At 46.6% G+C, this 22,808-nt stretch overlaps 1 long non-coding RNA gene across 1 annotated transcript in view; it reads left to right on the forward strand.

Moving 5' to 3' along the window:
- The window catches only part of LOC129385766 (uncharacterized), a 71,073-nt gene that overhangs the window by 25,635 nt on the left and 22,630 nt on the right, over positions 1-22,808 (forward strand). Inside the window, exon 3 of the long non-coding RNA XR_011895426.1 lies at positions 2,989-3,065. This is a non-coding gene — a long non-coding RNA (uncharacterized lncRNA). The remainder of the gene's footprint in view (positions 1-2,988; positions 3,066-22,808) is intronic.

Consider the following 22,808-nt stretch of genomic DNA (forward strand, 5'->3'; position numbering starts at 1 on the left):
TGGCGTGATAACAGAAGCGTGAAGAGGCATTCAAAGCGGTCCAATTTCGAGTTCTTCGGTGAGCACATGAACGTGCGCATAGGAGTCTGCGCCACTTCTTTAATAGCTTTTTGCAGTCCAAAGGAGAGACCTTTCTGATAAGCGTCATAAGCTTTCCGCTTATGAATTAAATCAGCACCAGTGTCTATCCCTCTTCGTTGTTTATTTGGCAAAACTCGGAACGAGGGCTTATCGTGCTTCTGACTGAGTGAAGTTTTTTTTTTTTTTTTGCAGTCCCTACCTGATTTGTTTTTTTCGGCCTAATCGCTCCAAGTTGTGCTCAGTTGCCATAGGTTTGGTATTGCCGCACTCAAAGCTTGCTATGTAGATGATCGGCATTTTGCGAAAGTACGTAAAAACGACGTACTATCGCTTGTCAAACACTTAATCTGCGTGAATCGTCGAAAAAGTTTAACTTCGAACAATCGTGTGTTTTCGGTGTAGCTGCCATCACTCATGCTTCGGCGCATTGATTCAAGTGTGCGCCAATTCACTTATTCTAGATACGTTGGCGATAGAGAGGGCGTAAGTTTGTGTGTGAGTAGGGGTGGATGTGTAAAGATAAGGTGCGAAAAACTTACAGTGCTAGTAAGTCGCACAACTCCGTTTTATAAGGAGCAGTACACACTCTTACTCGCAGACGTAATGGGTTTAGGTACTTTCTTTGGAGGTTAGCGATACAGCACGGGCTGAAGATTTAATTTCTTTATAATCGACGAAAGCCGTTCGTCGAGAAGAGCCGGCAACACAGGCAGCCCTTGAGTAACATTGGCCACGCGCATTCATTTCATTGCGCAATATTCCAGTCTCTAGTTTTGCAGCCATCTACGACCCACGTCTCCGCTCTGTCGTTGCACATTTTGCAGTCTGAATAGACCCCAGTGTGTTGCCAAACACCTAGTTGCATTTCCGACAGCTGATCGCACAGTATCAGGGCAGTAAAGGCTTCGTATTCGCGCACTTTCAATGAGGCAACGTTCGGAGCGCCGCCGAAAACTCCATTTTCTTCCTTTAAAGCAAACTGCTCCGAGGAAGGGGTCAATACAGGCTCCCTAAACGCATTTATAACGTCGCGTCAGTGCCGAAGTGGGGCTCCACATCATCATCAGCAGCAGCAGCAGCAGCTTGGCTACGCCCACTGCAGGGCAAAGGCCTCACCCATACTTCTCCAACAACCCTGGTCATGTGCTACTACCCCGGTAGTGTGCTCCACATAATAATAGGTATATGCAAGCCAAATGCCTATCCATGCCATTTATGTGGGTTATGCCTATGGTAATAAATCTTCTCAGACAGTTAAATATAAGAAGTGTCAAATAATGTCACTAATAAAAGCTGAAATTGATGAAAAGGAACTAGCGCGGGCCTTTACTCGCTGCTTAATGTCGCATGTGCCAGATGAGTACATGCCACACATGGAGTGTTAAAGCTTTTATGGGGTCAGAAATTCTGGCGCACCCGCACATGTGGCGTCCGCGTTAGTCCGACCCGCGTATAATAACCATACAATTATTGGTATTAATAAAGATTGTCTGGCTTTTTAGTTCATATTCTTAAAATGTAGCCTTCTTCCAAGGGTAATACACATTTCAGTGTCATACGACTGCAAACTTATGTGGGAAACTTTGTTTCTATGGCGCTCAGCAGCCACAGCTCTGGCACAGAAATTGCATTATTTTTAATTATATTATTACCCGGCGCAGGGTCCCAGGATCCTGTAAATTTGACGGCGAAAATGACAACCTCAGGCCTGCCCAGCACGATGAACAGAACTAAAGTTAACCCACATTTGTTCTATGCGAAGAAAACTACGTAATGCATAGTTATATCAGTGACGAAATACGACGCCGCATAATGACATCGCATGGAACTATCTTGTACCGCTTTGGCTAGTTGCCAGCGCTTAGTGGTTGCACTGATGGCGGCTTCCGTAGAGATACGAAGTCTAGGAAAAGTTTTAGGCAAAAAGAAACGATTCTTGTATGTATTTTGTCTCCTTTTGCGAAAACATCAACATTTTTGCCCCGCAAGAGAACAACAACATTTGAAACAATATCTTCAGGAACTTATGTCAAGAACTGTGCAGTTACTCTTCGTGTATTTTTTTGTTCATTCTGCTTGTTTACTTTGTTTTGTTCCAAAGAATTTAGTTAGTCAATCTTTGTAGAAATTTCTCTCTTTATGTTACGTTGCCGGCAGAAAATACGTTTAAACTTATATTTCTGGTCAGCTGACTAAAATACATTGGCATTCCCTTCATATTAATTTACGTATAGAATACGGGATCACACTTCTGGAAATATTTAGAGTCGATAGTCTTAGGCTTATTACACATCTAATTATATATTCCTGTGTGTTATTTACTGAAAAAACACGGCTTTTTGAGACCTCATAAATTTACACAGGTTGGAACGTGCAGCACTATGAACTAGTGGCATTAAGGATGTGGTAACAAATTTAAACATTATTCGGTAATTTTTACTGGAAGGTAAAAAATTTTGTTGCTGAAAATGTTGTGCTTGTTATTCTTACTTTTTTAGTAAACTGCGCTTAAGCTTCTAGGAGTTCGTTTTCTCTTCTCTGCACTTATATGTCCTCGGAGGTCAGTTTTCTGCTTCATTCACGCAGTGCTGATATTACAAACACAAGTGATTGAAGGGGAGAATAACTCAACAATATAGAAGGAGTTTCTGCGGCACGAGAAATTAACGAGTTCTGCCTGCCTCCCCTGGTGTGGAGAAGGTAGTCACGCTTTAATTAAGGAAGATTGATCGCTCTAGAATTTCCGTGGCGTTCGTAATTCTCTGTTAAATAGTTTTCTGGGCTATGCTTACACAGCCCAGTCATTTCCTATGACGTATGCCAGAAAGTAAATCGGTACTCTTAAAAGTAATCAATTTTACCACAGAATTGTTGTTGGATGCTGTGTTATGCAAACTTTATTTTCAGGGTTAGCCAGTTGTTTGACGCAGAAGCATTAGAAAGCCGAGCTAAGCAACCTGTACTCCGGATAAAGCCGAAAAAAGGTAAGCTCTAATCATATGTTGTAGGTATGGTTATTCATGGTTAGAAGCATATGCTCACTCTTCAAATGAGATTGAAAGGCTTATATTAACATTATTATGCCACATTGAAAGGCATACTTTCGAGTAGCCTATTGTTTTGGTAATTTTTTACATTGCTTGTGACAATTATATTTTGAAGTCATAACGTGTTTATTTTCGGTTTGACACGTTGCTTCTCTCCTAAATAGCGTACTCTCTTTAGTACTGCATATATCACGACCGTCTGAATGAATGAATTATGAATTTATTTTAAGTAAAGGGACTGTTGTTTGTCGCTGTTCGATATAGGTGGGAAAGGAGTCTACGTTACCGTATTGTTGGCAAAGGCACATCTTCATCTCAGTCTTCTCTTTGATCTTCCGCTTTATGCAGACTTTGGTATTACTACGTATATGTTCAGTTCCATTGCTCTGACATGGGCTGGTCGGCCCCTCCTACCCTAGTCGAAACCGGCCACATTGTATGCCATACGTCGCGCTAGATTTTTGCGTTTCAGGCTTACTATGTATTCAATTTCCTAGGGTTCTAATGTATTCACACAGTAAGCGCTCAATGGCGGATCTTTCTAGTAAAATGATTCTCAGCTCCATATGAGTTGTTGGAAATCTGCACTGCATGACTCCTGACAATGTGTGCATCGTGTATAGGCGTTCCCAGTCGTAGCTTCTCTGGTTGGTGCTATTTGTCAAGTATGTGTGGTGTGTGCAGCGTTGATCATAACCTTGTTCAAGAAAACCTCTTCCACGCGAGCAAGCTTGCCCTATGTCATAAAACACGTTCACTGGTGTAGCGTTTTGATGCGAATGTAATGCATCAGTGTTCTTCAAAAAGAGCCTTCGCCCCATAATCTAGGTAAGCATTTTGGCGAAGAAATAGAGTATGGAGTGCTGTAGTTGTAACCAAGCCGACGCGCTTGCGCGGCAACTGCGTAAGCAGCTGCGTTTCCGCCATCTGTTTCAGTGTGTCTCGGTGTCCTTAGGATTTCAACAGTTGTCCCATTGTCTTGTGTTCTGTTTGTTTTCTTCTAGTATCGTTGCCCACAGCATTGTCTGTTGTAGGCGCCGTTATTTCAGCCACCATTTCGTACGAGTCATAAAGAATGCGATAGTTCTTTCGCACACTCTGCTCTACAATGTCTCCCATGTCAACGGGAATGGTGTTAAGCGCTCCCCATATAGCTGAGACTTCTGCGTGCAATGTTGCACCCCCGCGAAGCTGACATGAATGATAGCCATTATGTTGGGGTGTGCAGATGTGCTAACCAAGGCCATGTTCGCTATATCTTTTCTAATAGCAGCGTCCGTGTAGATGTTAATGGCGTGCTGCGGCGTTCGTAGTTCCAATCACTTCGAAAGTATTTTTCTAGCTTCCGTGTGTCATCTAACGATAGGGCGCTGCTGCCTCCGCATGGGCAGTAGTGCTTCCCATGGCGGCATTATGGTCACTTCCGCTAACTCTAGCCTCGCGTATGGTTCTTTATCACATTCCATGATTTGTATTCCTTGGGTAGCGTTTTTCCAAGAGATCGCATTCGAATTCGCGCTTCATTAACTATCTTTTGCATTGGTGGTATCGCTACCAGCTTGTGGAAATCCTCCTTCCTTGAGTGCTTCGGTAGCCTAGTGATCGTACGAAGCGTGACAATGTGTATCTTTTCGATGTCGCCGAGGTCGCGTTCAGATAAGTCGTACACGGGTGCCGCGTAAATAATCCTTCCAACCGTGACTGCCTTTCCAAGCCTTTGGCACACTTTCTGACGCGCTCCACCATACTTGCTTGATATTCGTCGAACCATGCGCAACAGCAGTCTCCATTTTGCTTCAGTATGCGAATCAATCGCTTGGCGCTGTTTGTCCATCACTAGGATCCTAATTGGTCCATTGGTCGACGTAATATAGCTTGGCCGAGAAGCAACGTGATCTGTTTGTTTCCAATAATTACTTTCGTTCTGTATACACTGAGCAGTTCCGTCTTCTCTGGTGATAGTTGCAGTCCGTGGTTATCTGAAGTGTCAGTAAGGCTGAGGATTGTTGCTGGCAGTTCAGCATGCATGCTCTGCTCGTCGGAATAATGAGCCGCTTCCGTCCATATTGTGATACAGTCGTCATCAAAGGAAAAGTGGGCCGAATTGCCGCGCTCAAGAGGCTCTGTAACAAGTGTAATTGCGAGATTGAATAATATAGGCCCGACGATGGATCCCTTAGGTACACCTCTATTGAAGTAATAGGACTTCGGAATCCATCCCGATGCTTTGCCATGGAGCTGGATTGGTCTACTTTAGTGGAAGCTTGGGACACAGTTGTATCTTCTTTAGTTCGCGTACCTGGTGGCCAATTCATGAAGGATGACCTTGTTTTTTGACGTTGTCGAATGTTTTACGCATAGTTACTGCAAGAAGATAGACATATCTTTGCGAGACTTGCGGTTGGTCATTCTGCGGAGCAATCATAGGCGATCATGTTTGCCCATGTTCAGCCAAAAACCTGCCTGCGCAGGGTGCAAACGTGTCTATTCCAGGTAGTGCTAAATTCTCGTGTTGAGCTTTTTACCTACCAATTTACAGATAGTTGAGGTTAGAGCTACGGGGCGTCAATTAGCTCGTTTCGTGTGGTATTTGCCGGCTTCGGTATAGGGTAGAGGCGAGATAGCTTTAATGAGTGTGGCACTAGTCCGGCTTCCTCGAATAGAATTACAATTGTTAGGAAATGTCCTTAAGCTTGATTGCTGCGGTTTCGGAGTTCTCGCCTAGACACCCCATCGTGCCGGGAAGCTGATTTCGTTTTGGTTTGGGCAAGGGCAGCGACGAGATCGCCGAACATAAAGGGCGTTTCCAGCTCCGCTTTCGCGTTGTCTATCGTAGCAGCATGCGTTTCGGCAACATGCAGCAAGAAATTGTGGATAACGGGTTCTTTCAGCACTGCAGGATTTCCTCGCAAAAAGATTTCCGCGAAAGGACGCGCCCCTTTCTTTCTGCAAAGCAGGCTATTCAAAATCTGCCATGGCCTTTTTAGACCAGGCTCGCGGTCATGCTTTGCCAACTTATTGTACCACGCATCTACTTCTAGATGTTTTTGGTATTCCTCGATAAGTCGATATTTATGTTGAAGGCGTGTGAGATCTTTGTGACGCTTTCTTTTTACCGGTATTGCTGCGTCAAACGGTTGACCTTTCGCCACAGATTTGCAAGGTGCGTGTCAATGTGAGCTTTAGTGCCATCGTATGGGGTAATTACTCTGGCCGTCGGCAGCACCTCCGCGATCACAGCGCTGAATTGTTCAAAGTACGTAAAAGAGCGCCCAGTGGCTATTGGAATTTTTTTCCAGTCAACCAGCACAGTCTGGCTCCTTTCTCAGATTTCTTTGGTATTAAACAAGATGATTATTGGTAAATGGTCGCCTCTCCATTTCGTCGATTGTACTTCCCATTGCCTTGCGACCCTTGGAGTGGCTACTGCTAGATCAGTTGTTGTGTCCTGTTGTCGCGCCTGTAGCCCGATGCGGGTTGATGTTTCTGCTGTGTTGCTTACGTCCAGAGTTCCATTTCTATTGCATCGTGTTGTATGCGCCCTCTCGGGTCAGCCTTGCGTAGTACCAGGTTTGGTGCTTCACGTTAAAATCTCTTCCCGCTAGAATAAGAAGGCCTCCGGCTTGTCCTCCGGCTTGTCCCAGTAATTCCGGTCCTTGCCTGTTAGGAGTCCGTAGTACGCGCAGATTGCAAGCATTGGCCGTTGGCCTCGTGGCCACAATTACTGCCACAATTTCTCAAAAATCTTTGCACAAATCTGGTATTTACAGTTGAATTGCGGTGCAATCGTGTATCACTAACAGAGCAACTTGGCCTTGTGCATGTTGGTTCGCTTTGCCCTGGTGTAGTATCGTAGCATGTTTAAAGGTTCTGTAACATCAAATAGTGCACGGTAACCTTGTCTCCTATAGCAGCACGAAAAGGGGTTTGAATTTTTTTAATTTGCTCTCTCAGTGTGGATCCATTCTGCCTAAAACTTCGACAGTTCCATTGGATGTATATACGTCTCGCGGTCATCTTTCATCCGCTGGGTTACGCCTTTTAGATCCCTCATGTCGCTACGGAATATTTGTGTGAATTTTCGTGAATAATTATTGTATCTAGGTTTGTGTTGCATTCGCTACTATGTGAAATTCCGCTGGTAAGTTATTTTCGAGTAGCTGCGGTTTCCGTATGTCTTTTCTGCCTTAGCATGCTCAGCATCTGCCCATACGCCGAGTCTTGGGCTATAAGTGGTTTTGATGCAGACGTTTCCGGGTTCCGCTGGGGCTCTGTACGTCTAGCATATAGCAGCTTTCTCGAGTGTGCCGTGATTTTTACGAATAACTAATGGGCTGTACCGACTGCTCGAATGCGTGCATATTGCTGGGGCGCTGGCGTCTCTGATTAACGACGCTGAGGTGCTTGCAGTGGTTGCATACCTCGTTGTTCTGGCGGTAGTCGTGCGAGTATTTCCTGCAACATCGCTCTCTACTGCTGATTTTACTTTCTTAGTTCTTTTATTTGTTCTTAAAAATTAACAAAAATTAAATTATGGGGTTTTACGTGCCAAAACCACTTTCTGATTATGAGGCACACCGTAGTGGAGGACTCCGGGAATTTCGACCACCTGGGGTTCTTTAACGCGCACCTAAACCTGAGTAAACGGGTGTTTTCGCATTTCGCCTCCATCGAAATGCGGCCGCCGTGGCCGGGATTCGATCCCGTGACCTCGTGCTAAGCAGCTCAACACCATAGTCCCTGAGCAACCACGGTGGGTTTCCTTGTTCTTAGTGGGCAGCGTTTAGCGTGGGCTATTTGGGTGTTCCAGCCAGCACGTTTTTAGACCTGGTCACTGTCCTCTTGCATTCTGCTAAGTTCTGCAAGGCTATCATAGTATATTTCGTTGAACGGCTAGGGCAGGCTGAGTTAGCGATATATCACCCTGTTTCTGGCATGCGACACAGAACAGCTATTCGTCGTATTCCTTGTCTTCTGTGTGTTTTCTGCCGCACTGTTTACCAACTTCGCCTGAAGGAAATATTTAGCAATATGTTCCAAACAGTGACCATTATAGCGGTCTATAATCTTCGGTCTGTACTCGTGAACCTGTGTTAAATTCGAATATGAGCCTGTTTGGGGGAGATTCCGCGTTAAAGGTTAGTAGCAGCATCTTTTTTTTTTTTTTGCCGGGCAGGCGTGCCTCCAGCATAGGTTGTAGTCTTGCATCCTAAGTGATCCTTGATATAGACGGTTTCACTCGCACCATAAGAGCAGGGAGCGTCCGACTCCAAGAAACTTCCTCTAACGGGTCTTATCAGTCCACTGCGGTTGAACACAAAGCGTATTTTTATGTTGGTTTACTGTGCGGAAAGGCCATATTTAGGTTTTCGGATAAAAGTCATGCGCATTACCCCCTCTAGACTAATATATCAAATCTTCGTATAAGTTAGGGTAACATTCAATCGTAAAATTGCCGTTATGTACATGGGGAAGTGTTGAAGATCCGAGGGCTTAGATTTTGACGCACTCTTACTACATGGAGCGGAGAGACGAGAACTAGGAGTCGTATTCTTGATTAATAAGGATATAGCTAGTAACATACAGGAATTCTATAGCATTAACGAGAGGGTGAATGGTCTTTTTGTCAAACTTAATAAGAGGTACAAATTGAAGGCTGTACAAGTCTACGCCCCTACATCCAATCGTGATCACCAGGAAGGCGAAAGCTTCTATGAAGACGTGGAATCAGCGATGGGTAAAGCCAAAACTAAATACACTATACTGATGGGCGACATCAATGCCAAGGTAGGCAAGAAGCAGGCTAGAGACAAGTCAGTGGGGGAATATGGCATAGGCTCTAGGAATAGCAGGATATAGTTATTAGTAGAGTTTGCAGAACAAAATAATATGCGGATAATGAATACCTTCTTTCGCAAGCGGGGTAGCCGAAAGTGGACGTGAAGGAGCCCGAATGGCGACACTAGAAATGAAATAGACCTTATACTCTGCGCTAACCCTGGCATCATACAAGACGTGGACGTGCTCGGCAAGGTGCGCTGCAGTGACCATAGGATACTAAGAACTCGAATTAGCCTAGACTTGAGGAGGGAACGGAAGAAACTGGTACATAAGAAGCCGAGGGAAAATAGAGGAGTTCCGGATTAAGCTAGAGAACAGGCATTCGGCTTTAACTCAAGAAGAGGACCTTAGTGTTGAAGCAATGTACGACAATCTTAAGTGCATCATTAAAAAGTGTGCAATAGAAGTTGGTGGTAACTCCTTTAGACAGGATACCAGTAAGCTATCGCAGGAGACGAAAGATTCGATCAAGAAACGCCGATGTATGAAAGCCTCTAACCCTACAGCTAGAATAGAACAGGCAGAACTTTCCAAGTTAATCAACAAGCGTAAGGCAGTTGACATACGGAAGTATAATATGGATAGAATTGAACATGCTCTCAGGAACGGAGGAAGCCTAAAGGAAGTGAAGAAGAAACTAGGAATAGGCAAGAATAAGATGCATGCGTTAAGAGGTAAAGCGGGCAATATCATTACTAATATGGATCAGATAGTTCAAGTGGCTGAAGAGCTCTATAGAGATTTATACAGTACCAGTGGCACCCACGATGATAATGGAACAGAGAATAGTCTAGAGGAATTTGAAATCCCACAACTAGCGCCAGAAGAAGTAAAGAAAGCCTTGGGAGCTATGCAAGGAGGGAAGGAAGCTGGGGAGTATCAGGTAACAGCAGATTTGCTGAAAGATGGTGGGCAGATTGTTCTAGAAAAACTGGCTGCCCTTTATACACAATGCCTCATGATCTCGAGCGTACCGGAATCTTGTAAGAACGTTCACATTTTCCTAATCCAGACGAAAGGGGACGTCCAGGACTCGAAATATTACAGACCGATCAGCTTACTGTCCGTTGCCTAGAAAGTATTTACTAACGTAATCGCAAATAGAATCAGGAACAGCTTAGACTTCTGTCAACCAAAGGAGCAGGCAGGATTCCGTAAAGGCTACTCAGCTGTAGACGATATTCAGGCTATCAATCAGGTGATAGAGAAATGTGCGGAATATAACCAACCCTTATATATAGCTTTCATTGATTACGATAAAGCGTTTGATTCAGTCGAAACCTCAGCAGTCATGTAGGCATTACGGTGTCAGGGTGTAGACGAGCCGTATGTTAAAATAATGAAAGATATGTATAGCGGCTCCACAGCCACCATAGGGCTCCATAAAGAAAGCAACAAAATCACAATAAAGAAGGCGTCAGGCAGGGAGATACGATCTCTAAGTGCTATTCACAGCGTATTTAGAGGAGGTATTCATAGACCTGGATTGGCAAGAATTGGGGATAACAGTTAATGGAGAATACCTTAGTAACCTGCGATTCGCTGACAATATTGGCTTGCTTAGTAACTCAGGAGACCAATTGTAATGCATGCTCACTAACCTGAAGAGGCAAAGGCGAAGGTTGGGTCTAAAATTAATCTTCAGAAAACGAATGTTTAACCGTATCGGAAGAAAACAGCAGTTTCCGATAGGTAGCGAGGCATTGTAAGTGCTAAGGGAATACATCTACTTTGGGCAGGTAGTGACCGCGGATGCGGATCATGAGACTGAAATAATCAGAAGAGTGAGAATGGGCTGAGGTGCATTTGGCAGGCATTCCCAGACCATGAACAGCAGGTTGCCATTATCCTTGTGTGTACAACAGCTGTGTCATACAAGTACTCACGTACGGGGCAGAAACCTGGAGGCTTACGAAAAGGGTTCTACTTAAATTGAAACAAAGCAACGAGCTATGGAAAGAAGAATGATGGGTTTAACGTTAAGGGATAAGAAAAGAGCAGATTGGGTGAGGGAACAAACGCGATTTAATGACATCTTAGTTAAAATCAAGAAAAAGAAATGGGCATGGGCAGGACATGTCATGAGGAGGGAAGATAACCGATGGTTATTAAGGGTTACGGACTGGATTCCAAAGAAAGGGAAGCGTAGCAGGGGGCGACAGAATGTAGGGTGGGTGGATGAGATTAAGAAGTTTCTAGGGACAACATGGCCAATATTAGTACATGCCCGGTGTAGTTGGAGAAATATGGGAGAGGCCTTTACCCTGGAATGGGCGTAACCAGGCTGCTGCTGCTGCTGCTGCTGCTGCTGCTGCTGCTGCTGCTGCTGCTGCTGATGATGATGATGATGATGATGGAGGCGCCGCTGAAGCTCGGATGGCGTCTCTCTGCTCCGGACTCGAAGCAAACGGGATATCCTCAATTGCTAAACTAGTGATGGGTTCTGCCTTCTTGAGAAAATTCTCCACACAGCGTCTGTACCATGAGCATAGGCTCAAGAAGCGGCGCATATCACGTTTCTTCGCTGTTGGTGGAAATACGGCAACAGCCATAGTCTTTCCTGGGCCTGGCTGAACACCTTCATTACTAACAACGTCGCCGAGGAGCTTCAGTTCTTGAAAACCACAATGGTATTTCTCAAATTGTAATGACAAGCCCGCAGATAGAATTGCAAGGAACACGGAGTGAAGTCAATAGAAGTATTGTTAAAATGTCGGAGAAAAGACAACGACGTCGTTTAAATAGACGAGACATTATTTCCACTTAAGACTTGACCGCACGGTTTACACCATCCTTTGAAAGGTCGTGGGAGCTGAGGATATTCCGAAAGGCAGCACCTTAAATTCGTACAGGCCGCCAAGACGTACGAAAGCAGTCTTTTTGCGATCTCATTCATCAAGGTATATCTGCCAGTGTCCGCTGCGTAAATTCATTGAGGAGAGGTATCGCATATGTCGAAGGTGGTCTAGAGAGTCATCTATGCCGAGAAGAGGATAGACATCTTTTTTTTCGTCACCCTGCTCAGTTTGCGGTAATCGACAAAAAACCGAAGGGTGCCGTCCTTCTTTTTGAGAAGTACAATTGGCGATGTCCATGGGCTGGTTCAAGGTTGAATTACATCATCGTGTAGCATTTGCTTCACTCGGCAAAGAATCGCCTATTGCTCTTTTTGTAACACGCGGTAGGTGTGCTGACGCACGGGACGTTCTGTCGGATTCGTTGTAATACGGCGCTTCGCGATCGGGGCCTGTATTTTGACGTGGATGTGAAACAATCACTGAACAGGCACAAAACACTTCGTATTCACTTATTCTGTGGGGTTGATATCTTAGGATATACATCGACTGCACTGACAACCACAGCGTCACTCTTGGTGGTTGCAGAAAGTTCAGCAAGGGTAGGACCTTTTGCACTCCTAATATCTTCAAAATGAGCATTCGCCATTTGCTTCGTCAGTTGTTAGTACTCGACGCTGAAGTTGGTCACTAAAAGCTCAGTTATTTGGCGGTTCAGTTGAATACTGCCGCGGGCGACACAGACGTGCCCAGCCAAGAGCACCGACAGGTTTCCTTCAGCGATGCCGCTACTAATATGGTAGCAGACGCTTTGAGCAGTTACACACATACTAGTTCACGGTGGGAGTGCCACAGTGTCATGAAGAACACGCAGTGCTCCCTTGCACGTGTTACTGTCTTGTAGCAGAGGGCCACAGTTGTTAGAAAACGTTATAATCAGCTCCCAAAGATCGATAACATCACCATGCTCGCGAAGAAAATCCATCCTAAGCATCACTTTTCGCACGATAAACGAAGCAACCTACGTTGACTTACGGATTTGGAGCCTGGCGGAGCATCTCCCAATCGGCTTCAAGAGATGACCACCTGATATCCGAAGGTTTGATCTGTATCGTGGCGTTGTAACGTTTCGCAGTCCAACAGCTAGTTCAGCAGGAACATCAAAACAATTGGCGCCGGTGTCCACGAGGGTAGTGACCGGGCAGTGTGTCGACTTGAACGGGGATGTCTGCGGAAACACTTTCGTAGTCGACGGAATGAGGAGGTGAAAGGAAATCGTTCGCGGTCTACTGGCGTATCAGGGGAGGAGTAATTTTTATAGATTTGTCAACAGCGGCCCCAACCCCAGAGGTTGCTGCTCCTAATTTCCCCAGCGTGGGCTTTGGGAACTAATGGACTTGGCGCCACCGCCATGAGCGAACGGCAAGTGTTGGCCAGGTGACGTAGAACGTAGAGGAGATCGAGATCGGGGACTAACGTCGCGGAAGAGTCGGGGACTGCTGGCTCACCAAGTACTCCACAATAGCTAGGGGACACACACCATCAAGGCGTCGACGCCCGTCTGGGTGAAACCCAGGAAGGCCCATCTTGCGATATGTACACTCTCGGTATAGGCGACCTGCTTCACCACAATGGCAGCAGAGTGGCCGATTATCTAGAGTGCGCCAAACACTAGATTTCCGCACGTATTGACTTGGGCTTGCGAAAGGCAGAGGGCTCGAGAAGTGCTGTGTCGTCTGCAGCGTGGGAGGGTGGGACGGCTAGCCGGATGTCGGCGTAGGAGGTTTTAAGGCTTCGGCATACGTCAGGAGGGGAGCTGCAACTGGCAGCGCGACCAGCGGTTCTTCCAGCTGCCTGACCTCTTCGCGAACCACGTCATTTAAACCAGTCACGTGGGATTGAGGAGACATTGCATGAACTTATTGCAGCTCCTCGCGTAAAATACTGCGCACAAACTCCCTTAGGGTCACCAAATCAGGGCTGGCCATGGACGACGAGAGAGATGTGAAGTTGCTTGGGCATAGTATACGCTCCATCGTTGTTGCGTTGTTCAGGAATTCAGCTACAGTACCTAGTGGGTTGGGCAATAGACTTGTGCACAACAGCTCTTTTACGCCTCGCATCCACAAGCGTACTTTCTTTTCTTCTGTCATTCCGGGATCAGAAAGCTGGAGCAGCCGCAACAAGTCCTCAACGAACATCGCGACACTCTCATTTGGTCTTTGATTCTTGGAATTGAGACCATGTTCTGCTTGCTCCTTCCGGTCTGAATTGCGCAGCTGGCTACAACATTCTTGCCAGGTTTCCAAACTAGCTTCGTGGTTTTCGAACCAGATGCACGCCGAATCCTCGAGGGCAAAGTAGACATACAGGAACTTCCGGTGGTCGTCCCATTCACTGACGCTGGCAATTCTATTGTGGTGCTTCAGCCACTTCTCAACATCTTCGAACGCGTCACCATAAAATGACCTTGGGGATCGCGGCGTGTTGAATTTACACGGAGCAGGCGCAGCTGTGGTCTCTCCAGTGTGGCTACTCGGTGAACTGGTTGTCATGGTTGTAGACTTTACTGAGAGAGGGTGCAGCTCTAGTGGAAGGCCTAGTTGTCGCGGGCGGCGCCGAAGGTCAGCGTCGAAAGTGTCACGATCGCAGTTGGGAGCTACCTGTTGGTCACAGTGCATGAAACAGTTTATCCCACACCTCCACCAGTCACGTTACTATATATATTTGACGAAAACGATTAAGTTTAACTAAGTTCACGTCCCACACGTTCACTGAGAGTGCGTCTTCGTCATCGTCGGCCTCAGCTTCTGCAGAAGCGGCAAACCCACTACACTGCCAACTGTTATGCCAATGAAAGGTATGTGAAACAAATTACAAGCTCACCAAGTTTTTGCACCCTCTATAAATATTCAATATGTGCCCCTTTGGTGACACCACACACGTCCAGACGACAGTCGAACTCATTCCATATATTTTGCATGCATAGGATAGTCCTATCAATCGTCTGCACTCTAGAACTGATCCGTCCTTTGAGCTAAAGATTTCCAAAGTGCCGGTACGTAATCGAGATTTACAGGCTGTAGACTTCACGGCTCTCCGTGACGCGCTTCATGTGCTAAATGCTGAAAGCCCTCGAAAATGGGCAGTTTTCTGCGATTGAAGGCCGGCCTTGCAATGCGTGACGTCCTTCCTCCGACATAGAACTCACGATCAGCTCACGTATGAAATCGGGGAAGTTGTCCACCATTTGAGAGAAAAACACCATGATATAATATTTCAATGGATACCAGGTCATTGCGGTATCATTGGAAATGATGGTGGAGATAAGGCAGCTAGCACGTCTAACAAAGAAGACCGCTACTTCCCTGTTCTTCTCTGAAGAACCGACGCTGCGAGACAACTTCGTATAATAGCAGACGTTCTTAGCAGAGTGGAATACCAAACATACAAGGCCCACCAGACTGCACAGACTAAACCGTTCACTGCAACTCAGACCTCCGGCTGGACTGCAACGATGCGTCTCTTCTGTGACAGTTGTGGCTGGGAGTTATCATCACGAAAGCTTACTCAGCAATAATTCGAATGGCTGATATTCCTGCCTGTTATGTTAGCGCATGCAAGGAGGACAATGACCACCTTATTGTGCCACTATCCTCAATTTCAAGCACACAAACAATATTAGTCCAACACATTGTGGAAACTAGATGATCGTCCTCTGAGTGAACAGACAGTACTAGAGCACCATCTCCACCGATCACCGGCTCAGAAGGAAGTGAAGGCACTTTAGCGCTTTCTAAGAACATCTGGTTTGGACGAGCGCCTTTGACTCAATGACTATATGTGCATGTCTATATACCCTCTCTCCCTCTCTCTCCCCTCTCTCTCTTCCTTCTCTCTCTTCCGCTTTACCCTTCCCCCAGCGTAGGTATGCCATGCACGTGTCCCTTTTTAAGTGGCCTGAATTAGGTACACTTACCCTTTCGAGGTAAATTTGTTCAGGCTTGACTTTTCTCTTTGGTTTCCCCTTGCTGAACAGGGACCATTCTACGCTTCCGTTGTCATGCCCCTTGTCTTCGTCGTTGTGATCGTCGTTTCTGTCCTCGCTTGCATCCTGAATATCCATTTGGTCGTTTACTTGCGACTCGCTCCTCTGGCCGCCTCCATCGAGTGACTCGCCTCGGCGTTTTCGGCTACAGGTCGCTGTTCGCTCGGCATCTCGACGGTCTCAACGCGCTTCGGTCATCGCGATGTCTGCATTTTGGAGGGGCTACTTTTCAAATTTTCGGCGTCTCTACGCTTAGGTGAGCATGGACCTTCTGCGGGGGCTCCACTCAAGTGCGAATGGTGGGGTAGTCGCATCGTCATCATGTAGTGCTCAACGAGCTGGCCTTGCCGAGGCCGCACTCGGGCTAGGCCTAGACGTGGTTGGGCTGAAGTCAGCGGGCCGCCGTCGAAAAGATCCTTGTACCCAAAAAATTACGTCAATTGGAGCAGTGAAAAAGCACACCAGACTCACGGGAAGTAGTCACAGGGTCGTTGCTCAGTACTGTGCCACGTGAAATTATATGTCCACACAAGTTCAAACGAAAACATGGAAGAGCCAAAGTGGGACGCGGCCTCACACTCTACCAGGACCACATAAGAAAAAAGACAATGTTACCAAGGGAAGCAATGAGGAAGTTAGCTGTGGTTGAAATTGAAATGTAGCAATAATACAGATAAAGGCTGGGGGGAATGAAAGTGGGCGAAAACCTAACGTGTCGCCGGTAGAAGTCGAACCCACAACTTCCGCATTACGCGTGCGTTGAACTACCACCGCTCATATATATATATATATATATATATATATATATATATATATATATATATATATATATATATATATATATATATGTGTGTGTGTGTGTGTGTGTTGTGAGACGAGGTTTCGGCAGCCAGTCTCCTCTTTATTCTCTCGAGTAAGAGCCCCACCACCAGGCCACAATATGATGATGATTAGTACGTACAGGTGGGGATATGCAGCCTGTGAATAATGCTCACACGAATTTCCCCGCGTGCGCAAGCAGCCAGTCAGGCCGCGTCGTAGCCAGGAGGGAAACGCCGAACGAATCGTTTGAGGCGCGAAACGTGAACGATCTCTGAACCACGATAACAATGGTCCGAAGAAACGTCTACGGGGGTAATGCGATAGTTCACGGGGGATGTTGGTTCATTAATAATGTAGGGTACAAGGAAGCGGGATTCAAACTTTTCACACAAACCGGGTGTACGAATGGGCGTCCAAATGAGCACTTCCTCTCCAGGACCTCAGGGTCCAGGGCCTCAGGACCTCAGGACCTCAGGAGGGTGACGAAGCTTGTGCGTGCAGTTCCGCACGGATGATGGAGCGAATCAAGGCACGTAGGTCGCTGTCGTGGGACGCCTTGAAATCACATGTGTCAGGGTGTAAGCGGAGCATATGAAGCTCATCGAGACGCTGACACGTACTAACGATGTCTGCGATGGTAGTGGGATTGAGTGCTACAAGAGCATTGAATGCCACAGTCCCAATACCCTTGAGCAGGTGGCGTACACGGTCAATCTCTGCCATCGAGGTGTTCACGCGGCGGCAGAGGGCGAGGACGTCCTCTAAGTACGAAGCGGAAGACTTGCCTGAGTGCTGAACACGCTCAGCAAGCTTCTTCTTGGCGATATCCGAGCGGACAGACGAGTTCGCGAAAATCTGGGGTAGATGGTGTTTAAAGGAGCTCCAGTTGACGAAATCAAGCTCATGATTGTAAAACCAAGTTTTCGCAACGCCGTTTGGGTGGAAGGCGACGTGAGAAAGTTTTGTTGATTCGTTCCAGTGGTTAAAGTCACTCACGCGCTCGTATAGTTCGAACCAGTCTTCAACGTCGTCACCTGGAAGCCCAGCAAACACCGGTGGATCCTTCTGAGGGGTGGTGACTGTCCAAGAACGGGTTGCCGCAGGAGTAGGCAATGCGGATGTCGTGGTATTGGTCTGCTGGTCTCGCGACATGGTTGAGTGCAGTTGGTAGAGGCGGCGACCCGAGCGGAGCCGCAGTGATGTGGCATAGGTGAAGCTGGAGAGAGACCGGGAGCGGGAGGACGAAGGAACCGGAGAGCACACTCCACCGCTTGTGAGACGAGGTTTAGGCAGCCAGTCTCCTTTTTTATTCTCTCGAGTGAGAGTCCCACCCCAGGCCCTAAAACGATGATGATGAGTATGTACAGGTGAGAAGATGAAGCGTGTGAATAATGCTCATAATATATATATATATATATATATATATATATAGGTGGGAACCGAACCCACAACCTTCGCATTTCGCGTGCGATGCTCTACCAATTGAGCTACCGCGGCGCTGTTTCCCCATCCACTTTCTTGGGTATTTATGTGTCCTAGTAGAATTCTGGGAGTGTTAGTCCGCGCCACCACTCACAGACCTTGGCGGCGGACGTGGAACGTCCTTCTTGCCGCAGGCGTCATGAGAGCGTGATCCTTTAGGGTGAAGGCGACTGGTCAATCAACCCACATATGCTACCTGAAGGCCTCAATGTAGCCGGATTCTAGACCGTCGTTATGTAATGAACGAGAAGAAAGGGGTTAACCGAGGGGCCCGATTTTATTAGTCATATCATGAGAAGCCAACAAACACTGACACCAAGGACAACATAGGGGAAATTACTTGTGCTTAATAAATGAAATAAAGAAACGCTAAATTAATCGAAAATTAAGTGGATGAAAAAACAACTTGCCGCAGGTGGTAACCGAACCCACAACCTTCGCATTTCGCGAAGGTTGTGGTTATTAATTAATTTCGATAAATAATTTCCATTAATTTTTCGTTTCTTTATTTCATTAATTAAGCACAAGTAATTTCTCCTATGTTGTCCTTGGTGTCAGTGTTTGTTGGCTTCTCATGATATGACTAATAAAATCGGGCCCCTCGATTAACCCCTTTCTTCTCGTTCATATATATATATATATATATATATATATATATATATATATATATATATATATATATATATATACATAGAGAGAGAGAGAGAGAGAGAGAGAGAGAGAGAGATGCATCTATATACTTATCTCAGACTAAACACGACGTACGGGGAACTGTCGAACTTTTCGGCTGGTGGACCAGTCTTAGTCAGTGACGTGGAACAAGACAGCTGCAGCCCTTTAAACATTTCAAAAATTTTTTTGCTACGCATGCGCCGCATTATTTAGCAGTATATTGATACGGTTATACATTGAAGATACACAAACTACAAGTATAGACAATGAGCGAGGTAACGATGCGCACCCTATAGTACATGTTCCTGGGCTAGCCAGTTCATATTGCTGAGTTGACCATATATATGATCGCTTTGGCACAAACCAGCAAGGACGGAAAGGAACAAGGGGAGCGCTCCCCTTGTGCGCTTCCGCCCTTCCTTGTTGGCGCCAAAGTGGTCATATTTATGGTCTACTCAGCAACGAAGCGCACGACGTCCACCTTTTGTCAATAGAAGCGTCTCAATGTGTGTAGGGCAGAGTTGTGATATGAGTTGGGCATGATATGAATTACGCGATGTAACGACATTATGCGCCCATGCTAAAAAAGAGAGGTGAGCCAAGCTATAGGACGGGCAACAACAGAAAAACAGAAATATATACAATAGGTACAATGCGCTGTGTAAAAAGTTAGAAAGGCAGTGATCAGATGCGATAAAATCACTTTGAGAACTGGACGGCAGACCAGAGAGTGTGCCTGTGCGTTCGTTTATGCCCGGCCTTACAGTATCGAACTTTTCATGAGGAGAGATTGACTGCTTTACCACACATGGTGCGAACGAAAACCGAATTCCTCTACCGTTCCCTTAATTTTATCAAAGGAGTGCAGGCATAAGGACGTGCTTTTATAAGGGTAATTTCGGAAGTGTTTCGCGTGAGACTTATAGTTATTAAATGGCGTTCTAAACGAGATTTCTGTTTGGCCAATATAAGCATGTACACTACGGTGTGAGCGTCACAGTATAAAGCGCCCCTGATTTTTACTTTAAAGCCAGTGGATGAGCTGGTGACGATTTGCGTCGTTGCCATTTCCGCACACACCTTGCACCATAATTTCCGACAAGGAATGCGGCTTTTGTGTTTACGGATGACGAGCTTTGAAGTTGACGGGATATCGCGGAGGTTTTTAACCGTCCGTAGACTACCCTCGGTGGTTCTGGAAAATTATATAATTTTAGGCGTACTCATTTGTCAGGATTTTATTGCGTTGTTTCAATATAGCACTAACTGTTTCTGTGGACGCCGAGTGAGTAAAAACGCGATTAGCCTGGGATGCATTGGAAGACATCGGATTGTCGTGAAGGAGGTCGACCCGGTTTGGGTGGACTATGCGCTTTATGGCATAATGAACCATTCCCTGTGGGCATTCGCATTGAGTGAGAGAGTATTTCATTCTTGCCAGTTTGAAAGGAACTCTTTGAGGTTAGAGCATTCTTTTTTAAACAGACGCACCTGGCGGTCTTTTCGAGATCTTTGTCACAGACTTCTATTTGCCAGTAGCCAGACTTGAGCTCCACGTACGAGAAGTATTTAGCGTTTCAGAGCCGATCCAATTCGTCATCTGCACATGGGAGGAGGTATACGTCCTTCTTCGGGATCTTGTTCAGTCGACGATAATCGACGCAGAAACATAGGGTTCCGTCCTTTTTGTTAACCAAGACTATAGGAGTGCCCACGGGATTTTCGACAGCTGGATGATGTCGTCGTGCGGCATTTCGTCGACTTATTGCCTAATAGCGTCACCTTCTCGAGTCTAAACTCGATAAGAACTCTGGCGGAGTGGTCGAGCGCACTATTTGGTTAATATAGATGCTTTGCGACTGGTGTTTGTCGAATCCTCAATGACGTTTAAAATTTGTGTTTGTATCGTCGGAGACTTCTGACCTATTGCTGCTTACTCATTAGGAGACTTGGATATATATTAAAGTGTGGTTCGGTGACTATGTTCAATGTGCTAGGTGAAGCAGAATCCGACAAGATATTGCATTGCTGGTTACTTCAATTTCCTTGATTTATGTGATCGTCGAGCACTTGTTGATTTGCTTGAACTCCAGGCTTAATGGTTTTCAGCATAACTTTCGTTTTTCCTCCGTGCAGTGTAGCAATCTCTTTTGCGAGGCAGATTTCATGGTAGCGGCCTTCTAACGGCGAACGGGATGTTCGTCATGGGCTCCACTGAGTAGCGGCGAGGTAGTCGGCGCTATCACGAGGGCGTTCACGTCCTTGAGGGCGTGGTGCATCGACGGCGAACCCATGCGGTCCCATCTCGCCATAAGGACATCGGCGGTAGATGTGGCCGGCTTCTCCGCAGTGTTAGCAGAGCGAACGGTGCTCGGGGGCTTACCAATGTTGGTCGTCCTCGCGTAGCTCCACTGGGCGATTGGTTGGCGTGCTGGCGGCGGCGGCCGTGGGCAACGGAACTGCGGCGGCGTTACAGGGCCCTGGCGCGGCTGCGGAGGGCGACTTTGACGGTGGGCGACGGCGGTGCAGGTCATCGCTTCTGGCTAGGACTGTGGTGATTGTCGTTGCACCTCAGTAACTCCAAGCGATCGCTGAAACTCTCGTTTGACGATGTCGGCGATTGAGGCCAATTGAGGCTGCGACCTTGGAAAGAGCTTCTGAAGCTTCTCGCGAAGGGCAGCTCTGTTGGTCTCCCGGAGGTTGTCGCTGCCGAGTGCCTGAACGGTGGTGTGGCTCGCGGTCTGCGCTCAGCGATTAAATTGCCTTGTCCGCATATCGAGCGTCTTCTGTATAGTTGTGGCCTCCGAAATAAATTCGCATACACTCCTAGATGGGTTGAGTATCAATCCGGCGATAAGCTCTTGCTTCAAACCACGCATCAGCAAGCGAACTTTTTTCTCTTCCAGGATGTCTGGGTCGGCGTGTCGGAAGAAGCGAGTAATCTCCTCCTTAAAGATCGCGATGTTCTCGTTTGGTAGCTGCATGCGGGTTTCCAGTAGAGCGCAGATTTCTTGCAGAAAAGTCATGGCGTGCCTTTATGAGTGCGATGCTCCAACTTTATAACGCACTGTTCCTGCGTCTCCTACGCTATAACTTACCGGTACTAGGCGGGACCGGTAAGATCAACCTCCGAGCCCTCCAGTCTGTGGAGGCTCAAGCTCTGCGAATTTGTCTTGACCTTCCCAGGTGTGCATCCACGGCAGCAACAATAGCCATTGCGCATGATTACATCATCAATACGTATATTCATATCGACTCTTTACGTGCGCACATCAGGCACTTCGCCCGACTTCTATCGCATCATCTCGCCTCCCTTCCTGCCGTTCGACCTCGTTCAGCGTTTAGCAGAATTATTGTCGCCAACCTTGGAACTTTACCGTCAAACTTCACGCCTGCAGCACGATCATCTCTACCGCTGTGGTGCCTGTATCCACTCCAGGCCATTCTTGTCATTCCTGGCATCAAAAAGAAAACAGAGATGTCATCTCTCGCCCGCAAACAAACTGTGCTTTCATTGCTGCATGGCAAACACAAATAACGCACTCACGTTTACACGGACGGTTCTGTATCCTCTAAAAGTTCAGCTGCAGCAGTGGTAATTCCTGCAAAATCTGTCACCAGCAAATTTAAGACATCTCAAGTTACATCATCGAAGGCTACAGAACTCTAAGCTATCCGTGCTGCTCTGAAGTTTATTGGTCACAAATCACCACAATCGTGGCCCATGTTTTGCCACTCGAAGGCAGCTGCCCATTGTCTGCTGTCCCCTTTCAACCATGGACCTAATGTGCAATTAGTCACAGACATGCGACTACTCTACCGTCATGCAATCGACAAGGGGCACATCATCTACCAGTGGATACCACTTCACTGCGGACTTTCGGAAAAGCACAGTGTAGATGACGCTACCCGATCGACCCACGATGATACCCATATTATACCAATACCGCTGTCAAGAACACATTCAGCCACAAGTCTTCGCACAGTAGCTTACCCAAACCCTATGGAACACCAGTACAT

The sequence above is a fragment of the Dermacentor andersoni genome, chromosome 7 (genome assembly GCF_023375885.2).
Source record: "Dermacentor andersoni chromosome 7, qqDerAnde1_hic_scaffold, whole genome shotgun sequence".
NCBI classification, from domain to species: Eukaryota; Metazoa; Arthropoda; class Arachnida; order Ixodida; family Ixodidae; genus Dermacentor; species Dermacentor andersoni.